The 11,601-nt window shown below is 40.4% G+C and overlaps 1 long non-coding RNA gene across 1 annotated transcript in view; it reads right to left on the bottom strand.

Annotated features, from left to right (window-relative positions):
• Positions 1 to 692: 692 nt before the first annotated feature.
• The window catches only part of LOC142153118 (uncharacterized), a 115,766-nt gene continuing 104,857 nt past the window's right edge, over positions 693 to 11,601 (bottom strand). The window contains exons 2-3 of the long non-coding RNA XR_012691448.1: positions 1,909 to 2,024; positions 693 to 969 (exon numbers count right to left, since the gene is read on the bottom strand). This is a non-coding gene — a long non-coding RNA (uncharacterized LOC142153118). The remainder of the gene's footprint in view (positions 970 to 1,908; positions 2,025 to 11,601) is intronic.

Genomic DNA, 11,601 nt, shown 5'->3' with positions numbered 1-11,601 from the left:
AAGATGGCCCCCTGATCCAGCCCATGGCAGCCAAATATAGGAGTGGCCCAGGGGGGAGATCCCCCCAGCCCCCAAACCCAGCCAGTCTCTGGAAAAGGAGACCGGATCTAGGCCTGAGTGGTGAGTGTATAGGTAGGTGCCAGGGAGTATACCCCTGAATACACCTAAGAGACATTGATGCATTCATGCAACTAGATATTAGATGGAAGCCAGAAGTTATTATTCATTTTGATTTGCGGAGGGACAGACATGGACCTTTTAGGGGCAATCGGGGATGGATGTCTCCTCGGTTGCAACACGTCAATAAATTTTAAGAAAAAACATAAGCCAGGAAGCACCATATTAAAAAGGGGCTTTTAAACCCCTTTATTATCTTCCCTGATCCCCCTCCTCAAAATTCTACATTAAGGCGTAGTTAGGGTGAAATTTCACTTTAGACGCGTTTCGCCACGAACAAGCTGTTCCTTCCAGCTACATAGTTTGCACTGTATTGTAAAGTTACTTTCAATTGACTAGAGTTGGGACAACAGCGGTCAATTCCTTCTGCTGAGTGGCGTGATGGGGATAGGACTGTGACCATTAAGTCATAATGACGCTGGCGAAACGTGAGAAAACTCAAATGCTGTACACAGTGAAATTCTGCTTTCATTCTTAACCATAGCCATGACAATACGGAATTATACAATGGGTGTTGCAGATCAAATTACAGATATAGGAATGATTACAGAAAACTCATTTCGAATACACAGAGATTCACAGATTGAAAGATTAGGGGGAAATAAACATTTATGCCTGAACGGTGAATCATCTGACGGATGGGTCCATGTGTATGTAAACCGTGGCCATTCCAGCCTTTATCTACATCCAGTGTCTGTCCAGTAAATTCAGTCTTTGAGGGTTGGTGTCACATGCTGAACGTGGGCTGTGTTTTATGGTATAAGCGAAGCGTATCGGGAGACTTCATCTTCCCTGCAGACAAAAGTTATTAAGACAAAGACAATGAGAGTTTTTATTTTCTCATTTTAAGTTAACACAGTGATTCTGCAGGAAAAGGGAATGAAGGCAAAGGACAACTAAACCTTCAAATTGATCATTTTATATATGAAGCCCGAAGTGAAAATGTATTGCTCAGTCTTCCATCCGGCTTTACACCGCAGTCCTATTAAAAACTAATATTTTAGTATTATCTGTCTCCTCCTTTACAAACAGCTGATTCCTTATCCCACATCTTCTGTGACTGATTTCATTACAAAAAAAATATTGCGACACTCAGCTTCCCAGCAATACTGACTAGGCAGCGATACTGACAAAGAAGCGATACTAGCAAGGCACGGTAAGAGTTAGAACAACGTTATCACCAGTGGTAACCTTTTCATGTATAGGGCGGATAAGAAAAAAAAAACGGTATCATCCGCTGAAACTCCCATTTTTGCAGTTGATAAATCATCCCCTAATGAGAACTAATGCAGGACAAAAAGCTGAGATTTCGGTCAGTTAGGCTGCTATGACATCACTGGCCCAGCAACTAAGTATTAATCATAGTGTAATTATGCAGACCTATAACTCACGCTCGTCTGCTTCAGTTACAGCGACACCTCCCTCCTAATATAATAACCTGCTGTACCACAGTGAAAGAGAGGTATATTATGGACCTCAGTAAAACATACACTTTGATTATATATTAATGCCGTGACTGTACGTGCCCTTTAAATATAAAGCTATTTCCCAATACAAAAGGTTCAGTATTTATACAAAATGAACCTCGCACATTCCTCGGTGAAAACATAATTAAATGGAAAAACATATTAATTTCTTCTTAAATGCAAATTAGTAATCTACTTTAACCATTAACTTTAATTTACAGCATAGACATACAGTAATTGCAGATAACACAAATTGTAGGATCACCTTTCTGTCTTTTCTTTCCTCAAATGTCGGAACAGCTCTGTTTGCTCAGGCGATCATTCAGTTACTCGCTGTACACTGCCATATTTATGTGACCATCCAGCACACATCAGAAGTCACTGTTGGGATGCAAATGGAGCAAGTGAGCTATCGGACAAAAGCCAGGAGCAAGGATTTTTAAAGCGGGTTTTCCAAATGTATACATAGAAATACAACACCTATGAGACCAAAGCGTCATCAGATTAATTTCAAGTCAACAGAAACCAGTACTGATTGTTAAATGGCTAAAGCGTGGAGTTTCTGGCCAGTGAAGGGTGGACGTGGGGGTATTGAGCAGCTGGACACAACAATGTGTGATCTGAACCCAACCAAGTGCATCCCAGGTTATAGTGAGCCCAGGCTGGCTGACGCTGGGGGTGCTTATAGTATTTGTAGCAGGATTTTAGGTATTTATTAGCAGTGCTGAACCGGCGTCAGTAGGGGAACCGCTGTTTTTTCTGCAGACACAAGACCAACTCTGTCCATAAAAGCAATAAACAATTAATAATAAATAATAATAATAATAATAAATAATTAATGATCAAAATGGTCAGCAAGACGTTCCCCTTTCATATCCTATAATCAGCCCTAGAGCTAGCCAGTCGCGGCTGATTATCACTTTAATGGTGAATCCAGCATCACAGGATTCCCACTTATAACGATAATCAGCTCTCAAACTGTCAGCCAAGGCTGGTACCTCTAATAGAGGCAGGGGCACAAGGCTATGTAGGCTTTCTCCAATAAAGATTATCAGCCCTGCACTGGGGTCTTACAGACGCCTCTGAGCTGCGGGAGTCTGAGTGATGAATGGGTCCCCTGCATAACAGCTAAGGGGTCCATTAGCCTTCTAGCCGCTATGCATAAAAACATAAGTTAGAAATAAAATCCCCCTATATCTCTTATATAATTACATTGTATTAGAACATGGCCAACACAATCCCCACACTCCTGGTTCAAAAGCATACTTGTCAACACTCCCAAAATGTCCGGGTGACTCCCGAAAATTGGGTTGGTCTCCCGGACTCCCGGGAGAGCAGGCAAGTATCTAGCATACGGCAACTTGCTCTTCAAAATGACGCGATTTCTGTCGTTTTGGCCCTGCCCCTGCTTCAAAAACGGCATTTTGTCGCTGGGGCGGGGCCAAAATGACGTGATTCACCGCGCCCTGCCTCTCCCGCCCTCCAACCACGCCCCCCCCCCTCCCTTCCCCGGGATCTACCGGGAATTAAGTTTTCAAAAGTAGGCAAGTATGTTCAAAAGTGATATTTTATTTTAAAATATAAATAACTAAAAAATCTCCTGTTCCTGTTAATCTAACGTTACCCAGCACTGACAGCTACCCCTGGTAGAAGCCCAATCCCCTCAACAAACGCTCCATTCATCCCAAATGTCCCGATTCGTGGACCAAAAAAGGGACGTGGTCTAACCAAAAGTGTGTGGAGTTTTTCATAAATTTGTCTATTTGTGGGTGGAGTTTGGATGGAACAGGTGGGGCTTATTTTGTCCCGATTTCGTGATTCTAAATGTTGAATGCAAACCAACAATAAAACTGATTGCATAATACATTTTCCTAAAAAGGAAAGTAAATATCAAATATCAAACAGTGTTCTACTGCAGTTTGTGCACCCATTAGTCATTGTATTCACTCTTCTGCTTTTTTACAGCAGCCCCGAAGTGAGACTCCGCTCCAGGGAACTGGTAGAGGATGAGAATGGGGGCGGAGAGATAGACAGCCAATCGCAATTAAAGAGCTGTACAATAAATATTTCCCTAAATGCAGAGTTTAGCTCAAAAGAACATTTCAATATAATAAAACAGAACTTAGCTCTGTCTTCACTTCTAAACATTATGTTTTATTATTTTGTTGGAAGCGTTGCATATTGCTCTATATATACCTGTCTTTGCCTATTAGCCTAGTGTAATGTATTTTATTTTTATCAGAATAAATGAATTATCACAGCATTCCCAATCTCGGGGGCCCGTTTTTCATCTGTTTGCTTTTCAACTCCAGATTAGTAGAAAAATATCTCTACCTGAGTGGAATGAGATGCTTGACCCGCGGCATTGTGTCTTATTGCATTTCTCTTTGTGCTTTTATGCAGTTTTCCTGTTGATTGGGCAGCGTATTTGTTCTATTTTGTTAAATCCTTTGATAAATATATGCTTTATGCTTCAAAACATGTCCTGCCAATGGAGTAGCCCTGTTTCTATAATCAATAGCTCATAAAGGGATAAACCTATTAAATAAACAGATTGTTCTGAGTTCTGACCGTTAAGTCCATATATTAAGCCTTATGCCACAGGGAAAATCTAAACAAAACTAGAAAATGAAGAAAATAATTGCCATTTACGGTGGATTAACTCCTGCACTGCTGAAGAAAGGGATCTCTTATTTACTAACGGGAAAATATATTTTTAAGTATGTCCTTTTCCTGTTTATTTTTCTATAAACGCTCAGTAAATTATACGACACAAGACGAATATCTCAGACTATAATAAAAAATAATGTACCCTGGTGCCAGTTAAGGCCCTTGGCATCCCCTCTCACTCAGTTCTGTAATGTATGCCGTTGGGATGTATGTTGTTTTAAAAAATGTGGGGTTCTGATATTTTTTAATGTTGTCACATGGGTTCTCTAGGTACCGCTAGGTTCTATCACATGTCCCTTAAGCTATTTTGACCAGGGATTATTAGGGAAACCTGTCACACAGAGGCACTCAGAGAAGTTGACTCAACTGCTGGCTAAAAACTTTTGCGGGGCTTCCTCAGCCATATAGAGACAAAAAGTCAGCTGGAGAACCACTTTGCCCGAAAAGACACTCATGGGTTACTTCAGGGATGGAACCTTGCTCAAGTGAATTATATTTTAATGCTCAACTAATGGGTGCCCATTGTTCTTCTCTAGTTTTAGAGAGACTTCACGGAGCCGCTTTTTGCAAAGTGCCTGTTGCAATCTAAATATTTTGGGGAGTCACAGTGGCCACCTTTTACGATGCATTGTTATCTGGAGTCAGCCCCACTGAAGCTCCACCACTGTGGGAACCAGAAGGTGTTTAAAAACAAGTAGCCCAGCTATCCAGGGGTTGTTCTACCTTATAGTTTGGGCACCCTAACTAGGTGTTAAGTCTCTTCTTGGATTAGTTGAGGATTATGATGAGGAAAGGACCTGTTATGATTCTACTTATTTTGCTACTTTGTGGACCTGAAAAGCAGGATGACATTGGGCTTGGTCCCTGCCTTTTGACAGTGGAATGAGCAGTGTTGCTTAGTAGGGGTGACAGTTCTCCAGAGAAATGGTGGGGTAGTCTACGGGGCTATCTGTGTGGTGAACCCCCTTGCTGATATTGATTGTACCCTTATCCTGTGATATTGTATATACAGATATCTATTTTTGTTATAATAATACATTTGTATCTTTCCAGTTGTTTTTGCCCAAGTGATTCCAAAGGCAATCTCAGGCTGACCAGTTACCACTTTGTGGGCAAAAGAACTAAACGTACGACTGGTATCCTCACAGAAATATACAGCCAACTCCAACAGGCATTTGTTTAATTCAGGAAGCAATAAGAAACATGTCAGGTGCGGGGGCTTATTTAGAGATTCTAGTTGGCACCTTGTTGTCGTAATTTATATAATACATTTCTCATCTCACAATTGATATTTGTTGGTGGACCCTGGTTTTGTTGTACACTTGAGCTATAATTTAATGAAACCACCTGATAGGCGGTGAAACACATTCAGTATATATTATTCATGGATGGATACTGCCCCTCCTATCTCCTAATATAAGATGGGATTTTGCATTAGTGCATTAGTTCCTAGGCAGAGTTTCATCCTTAAGACAGGATTAAATATCTGCATAAATTAAGGAGGACAATCAATTGCCACCTATACGTTTGTGCAATTGCAGAAAAGTTTTGATTCCTATTATGGATGTGATCTTTGGTTCCATGAGAACATGTCCATCTCATCAGCTCCTATTGGTTAATAAATTCTCTCCAATATATACTATTTAGAAACATGTTCTGCAATCTTCCTATTATTATTTTTGACATCTGTATATTTGTAAGTGTTCAGTATATATACCTAATATAATTGGTTACTATAAGCCTCCAGGTTATGTGCAAGTGATTTTAATTGAAATCTATCTCTGATAAACCAGCTTTTAAAAATGAAACATATAATTTTGTATACATGTAATTGATTTTATTCACTGTTTTAATACATGTCGCTTTTATCCAAATACAATCCCATTTTGAGTTCATTAGAACTGTTTATTTCCTTTATATTTTGCTGTTATTATCGAAGACAGAAGTCTTCTATTTAACACTTGCTCCTAATATACATATTTTTAACATTTTAGAGCACCTCTAAAGGGTCTTTTTTTATGCTGTTATATTAATAGTGCTTTTGCCATGCCCAGAGAACATAAGCACTATATTTTTATGTCTAAATGCTTTAATTCACTTATTTTTAGTAACAGCAATGCAACTGGAAGTTCGAACCAGAGTCCCAGTTCCAAGCATGCATCGGGCCCCCAAGCAGATCATGACAAGGGCCCCCAGAGTGAGAAGTAGCTGTTATCGCTCTGGATAGTTTTCACAAATATTTATAAATCGAGGTGGAAAGTAAAGGTTGTCGGTGATCAAAAAAGTTGCTAATTGCTGTGATACGTATAAGCTTATTACAATTGTGCATATTTAAACTTAACTAATGCCATACTTGCCTACTTTCGGCAAGCGTAGTCCGCGAGAGAGGCGCGACTAGAGGGCAGGAGGGGGCGGGGCACGGCCAAACGCGTCATTTTGGCCCCAAAAATGCCGGTTTGTCACGGGGGTCGGGCCAAAATTATGCAATTTATCGCGAATCGCGTCATTTAGGCTATGCAGTCGCGGGATGCGGGAGACTTGCCTGCTTTCCTGGGAGTCCGTGAGACCGACACGAATTTCGGGAGTCTCCCGGACATTCCGGGAGAGTTGGCAAGTATGACTAATGCTGGTTGCACGCACTGCGGTGTCACAGGCGTTAAAGGGTCATTGGCCTGATATCTTCTCAAGAGTCTGAGTGTGAAGCCATCTTCCAACTATAAGACGCAGTATGTGATCCGGCTGCTCGTATCAGGCTCATGTAAATCATATTGGACAATGATCCTGTTAATCGTCTCTCTGATCATTTAAAATGAGCAATATTTTGGAAGAGGACAATTTGGGCCATTTTAAACCAAAATTAGTGATGTGAAAACATGGTCTGTACCTGGAAAGTAGGGACATTTAGCAACTATTGCCATAGTGCTCAGACTGAGTAACCTGATCCTATGTGGCTCTGCTAGTGTGATGGACAATGTGACTGGGGTAGAATTATCAAACCTTCAATCAAGGAAAAGAGGAGGTGCTGCCCATAGCAACCAATCAGATTCTAGCTATCATTTATCTACTGCGTTCTAGGAAATGACAGTTAGAATCTGATTGGTCACTAGGAGCAACACCTCTACTTGTAGTTTTTAGATTTGATAAATCTACCCCACTGAGTTTGAATGAGGAATCTTTGGATTCCATTACAGCAATGGGCTCAGGCCTACCTCCAAACTCCTCCAAAATTGACACTGCTATAATTTATGTCTAGTTGTTTATAGATAAACCAAACCCAAATAGTTTTGCTTTAACATTGCATTATGTAATATCGGTACAAATCCTGAGTAGCCATTTTTGCCTTTGGAATTTTTAGTTGCAAAATAAACCATGTCAAGCAGGTGGAGGAAAGGGTTAATTTCTAACCTCATCAGCATAGCGAAAACAAGATTACACAATGGGATTATAAACAAATTAAAGGCCAAATAAATATAAAGAGTTATAATTGGGTCCTATTTTAAGCAAAGCCCAAGAAATGGCTCCGGCGTGTGGGTTCTCCAGGCAAATCAATTTATCTATAATTGGATTTGGCTAGCAGCCTCTGTGTTAGCCATATGTGGTTGGGAGCAAGGAGGGGAAAGCACAGTAAGGTAATGATTAGCAAAAATCCTCACAAATAAACAGTAAAGGATTCCATTCTACATTCTTTCATGCCTAATGAGCAGCCGTGTGGAGATTTATAGAAACGGGGCAGCCATCTTGTTTTTCAGAAACAATGGCTGGATTTAAACAAAAAAAAACACGGACAAATTAGCACTTTGGCTTTTGTAAAAGCAGAAACCAACGCTCTGTGTGACATGAGGTTTGTTCAGTCCATTGTTACCAATCATTGTTCTTTTTGTAATGCTAAATATTAACACATTTAATTTTCCACTCATTCTTAGGCGGTTAAATAAGTCAAAAATCATGTGGAAACTGCTTCTTTTGCATGGTTTAGGCATTTGTAAGTTACAAAGCTATGTAACAAAAGCTAACGCAGAAGATATCATAGATATCTCCTGCATTAGACTAAGTTGCGCATTAAACCGCAGTCCCCATAATTTTCAATAGGGACTGCGGTCTGGGGCTATTTAACAAGTTTAAAAAAACATAGCTTTCAGAGCTTGAGCCCATTGGCTAACACCATTCCGTCCAATGGGGAGAGCATTGCAGTAGAGGGATCTTCGGATCCCTCACCGCAGCCTCCCTGCTTTCCCCTCCGATCACTTTCGCAGAGTGGCATTGCGCATGCGTGACCTTAGACCTTGCATGCGCAAAGCCAACTTGCGACAGTAAACAGAGTGGCGAGACATAGTTCTCCCGCAGCTCTAAGGTATTGTCGAAGTCAAATAATTGGATATGGTGATTTCAAATTAATATCTATCAATTAGGGATGTGCACCGGCGACTTTTGAGGTCTCGTGTTTTGTGTTTTGGATCCGGATTTTCGTTATTTTTGAGGTTCGGATTTGTCTCGCAAAACACTTGACGAAAGGTCTCGGTTCGGATTTAAGGTATTGGATTCGGATTTTTTTTGAAAAAAACATAAAAAGTTTAAAAATCAAGTTTTTGGGCTTATTTTCACTCCTAGGCTATTATTAACCTCAATAACATTCAATAACAAGCATTTCCACTAATTTACAGTGTATTGTGAACACCTCACAATATAGTTATTAGTCCAAAACGTTGCAACAAGGTATCTTTCTGGACTGCGTAGAGGAGTGGGTCACCACAATATATATTAAAAACCCTGAACTTTTATGAATCGCACCAATAAATGTACCTGGACTGCGTAGAGGAGTGGGTCACCACAATATCTTAAAAACCCTGAACTTTTATGATTCGCACCAATAAATGTACCTGGACTGCGTAGAGGAGTGGGTCACCACAATATCTTAAAAACCCTGAACTTTTATGATTCGCACCAATAATTGTACCTGGACTGCGTAGAGGAGTGGGTCACCACAATATCTTAAAAACCCTGAACTTTTATGATTCGCACCAATAATTGTACCTGGACTGCGTAGAGGAGTGGGTCACCACAATATCTTAAAAACCCTGAACTTTTATGATTCGCACCAATAATTGTACCTGGACTGCGTAGAGGAGTGGGTCACCACAATATCTTAAAAACCCTGAACTTTTATGATTCGCACCAATAATTGTACCTGGACTGCGTAGAGGAGTGGGTCACCACAATATCTTAAAAACCCTGAACTTTTATGATTCGCACCAATAATTGTACCTGGACTGCGTAGAGGAGTGGGTCACCACAATATCTTAAAAACCCTGAACTTTTATGATTCGCACCAATAATTGTACCTGGACTGCGTAGAGGAGTGGGTCACCACAATATCTTAAAAACCCTGAACTTTTATGATTCGCACCAATAATTGTACCTGGACTGCGTAGAGGAGTGGGTCACCACAATATCTTAAAACCCCTGAACTTTTATGATTCGCACCAATAATTGTACCTGGACTGCGTAGAGGAGTGGGTCACCACAATATATTAAAAACCCTGAACTTTTATGATTCGCACCAATAATTGTACCTGGACTGCGTAGAGGAGTGGGTCACCACAATATATTAAAAACCCTGAACTTTTATGATTCGCACCAATAATTGTACCTGGACTGCGTAGAGGAGTGGGTCACCACAATATCTTAAAAACCCTGAACTTTTATGATTCGCACCAATAATTGTACCTGGACTGCGTAGAGGAGTGGGTCACCACAATATATTAAAAACCCTGAACTTTTATGATTCGCACCAATAATTGTACCTGGACTGCGTAGAGGAGTGGGTCACCACAATATCTTAAAAACCCTGAACTTTTATGATTCGCACCAATAATTGTACCTGGACTGCGTAGAGGAGTGGGTCACCACAATATCTTAAAAACCCTGAACTTTTATGATTCGCACCAATAATTGTACCTGGACTGCGTAGAGGAGTGGGTCACCACAATATCTTAAAAACCCTGAACTTTTATGATTCGCACCAATAATTGTACCTGGACTGCGTAGAGGAGTGGGTCACCACAATATCTTAAAAACCCTGAACTTTTATGATTCGCACCAATAAATGTACCTGGACTGCGTAGAGGAGTGGGTCACCACAAGATATATTAAAAACCCTGAACTTTTATGATTCGCACCAATAAATGTACCTGGACTGCGTAGAGGAGTGGGTCACCACAATATCTATTAAAAACCCTGAACTTTTATGAATCGCACCAATAAATGTACCTGGACTGCGTATAGGAGTGGGTCACCACAAGATATCTTAAAAACCCTGAACTTTTATGAATCGCACCAATAAATGTACCTGGACTGCGTAGAGGAGTGGGTCACCACAATATATATTAAAAACCCTGAACTTTTATGATTCGCACCAATAAATGTATCTGGACTGCGTAGAGGAGTGGGCACTGGGCACCACAATAAAATATATAAAAAACCTTCAACAGATCTGCATTACACTACACATACGGCTGCTCCTCCATCCTCTCCATCATATACATGTTGGAGTTTTAGCGTGTGACAACCTCTTGTTTTTGATAATGTCAGTGCATTTGGAATATTTTTCAATTTGCCCCACACCACTGAATGTACTTTATCTATGATACGCAATACGCATCTATCTATCTTGACTGCGTAGTGTGGTGGCCCCGGTACACAATTTGGTACCGAGGCCACAATATAATTAAAAAACCCTCCACGTGTCGGAATTCCACCAAACAAGTATCTGGACTGCATAGTGGGGTGGCCCCGGTACCCAATTTGATACCGGGGCCACAATACCTCCTCCAAACATGCTACAGACAATTCGTCATTGAGAGACCCCAGACAGACAGGGTCGAAGTGTTATTGTTTGACTTTGTAAACCCAAAAAAATGTCCCTGTTGCACATAGTCGTGCAATGAAGACTGACTTTTTCATTTAAAGGCACGATCTTTAAAGTGTAGTGTTTGTAAGTCTAAGTCATATTATACTTTTGGTAAAATTGGTTTTTTTTGTTCCTCTTTATGGTAATTAATTAGTAATAGAATTAAAGTAGGAAATAGAATTAAATAGAATTAAAGTAGGAAATAGAGTGGTATAGAGTTGTAGTGTGGTATAGATAGAGTGGTCCACACAATATAATAATAAAACCCTCAACTGGTCTGAATTCCACCAAACAAGTATCTTGACTGCGTAGTGTGGTGGCCCCGGTACACAATTTGGTACCGAGGCCACAATATAATTAAAAAACCCTCCACGTGTCGGA

Source organism: Mixophyes fleayi, chromosome 4 (assembly GCF_038048845.1).
Source record: "Mixophyes fleayi isolate aMixFle1 chromosome 4, aMixFle1.hap1, whole genome shotgun sequence".
NCBI lineage: Eukaryota > Metazoa > Chordata > Amphibia > Anura > Limnodynastidae > Mixophyes > Mixophyes fleayi.
The sequence above is the reverse complement of the archived record's forward strand: the minus strand, read 5'-3'. Positions and strand labels throughout refer to the sequence as shown.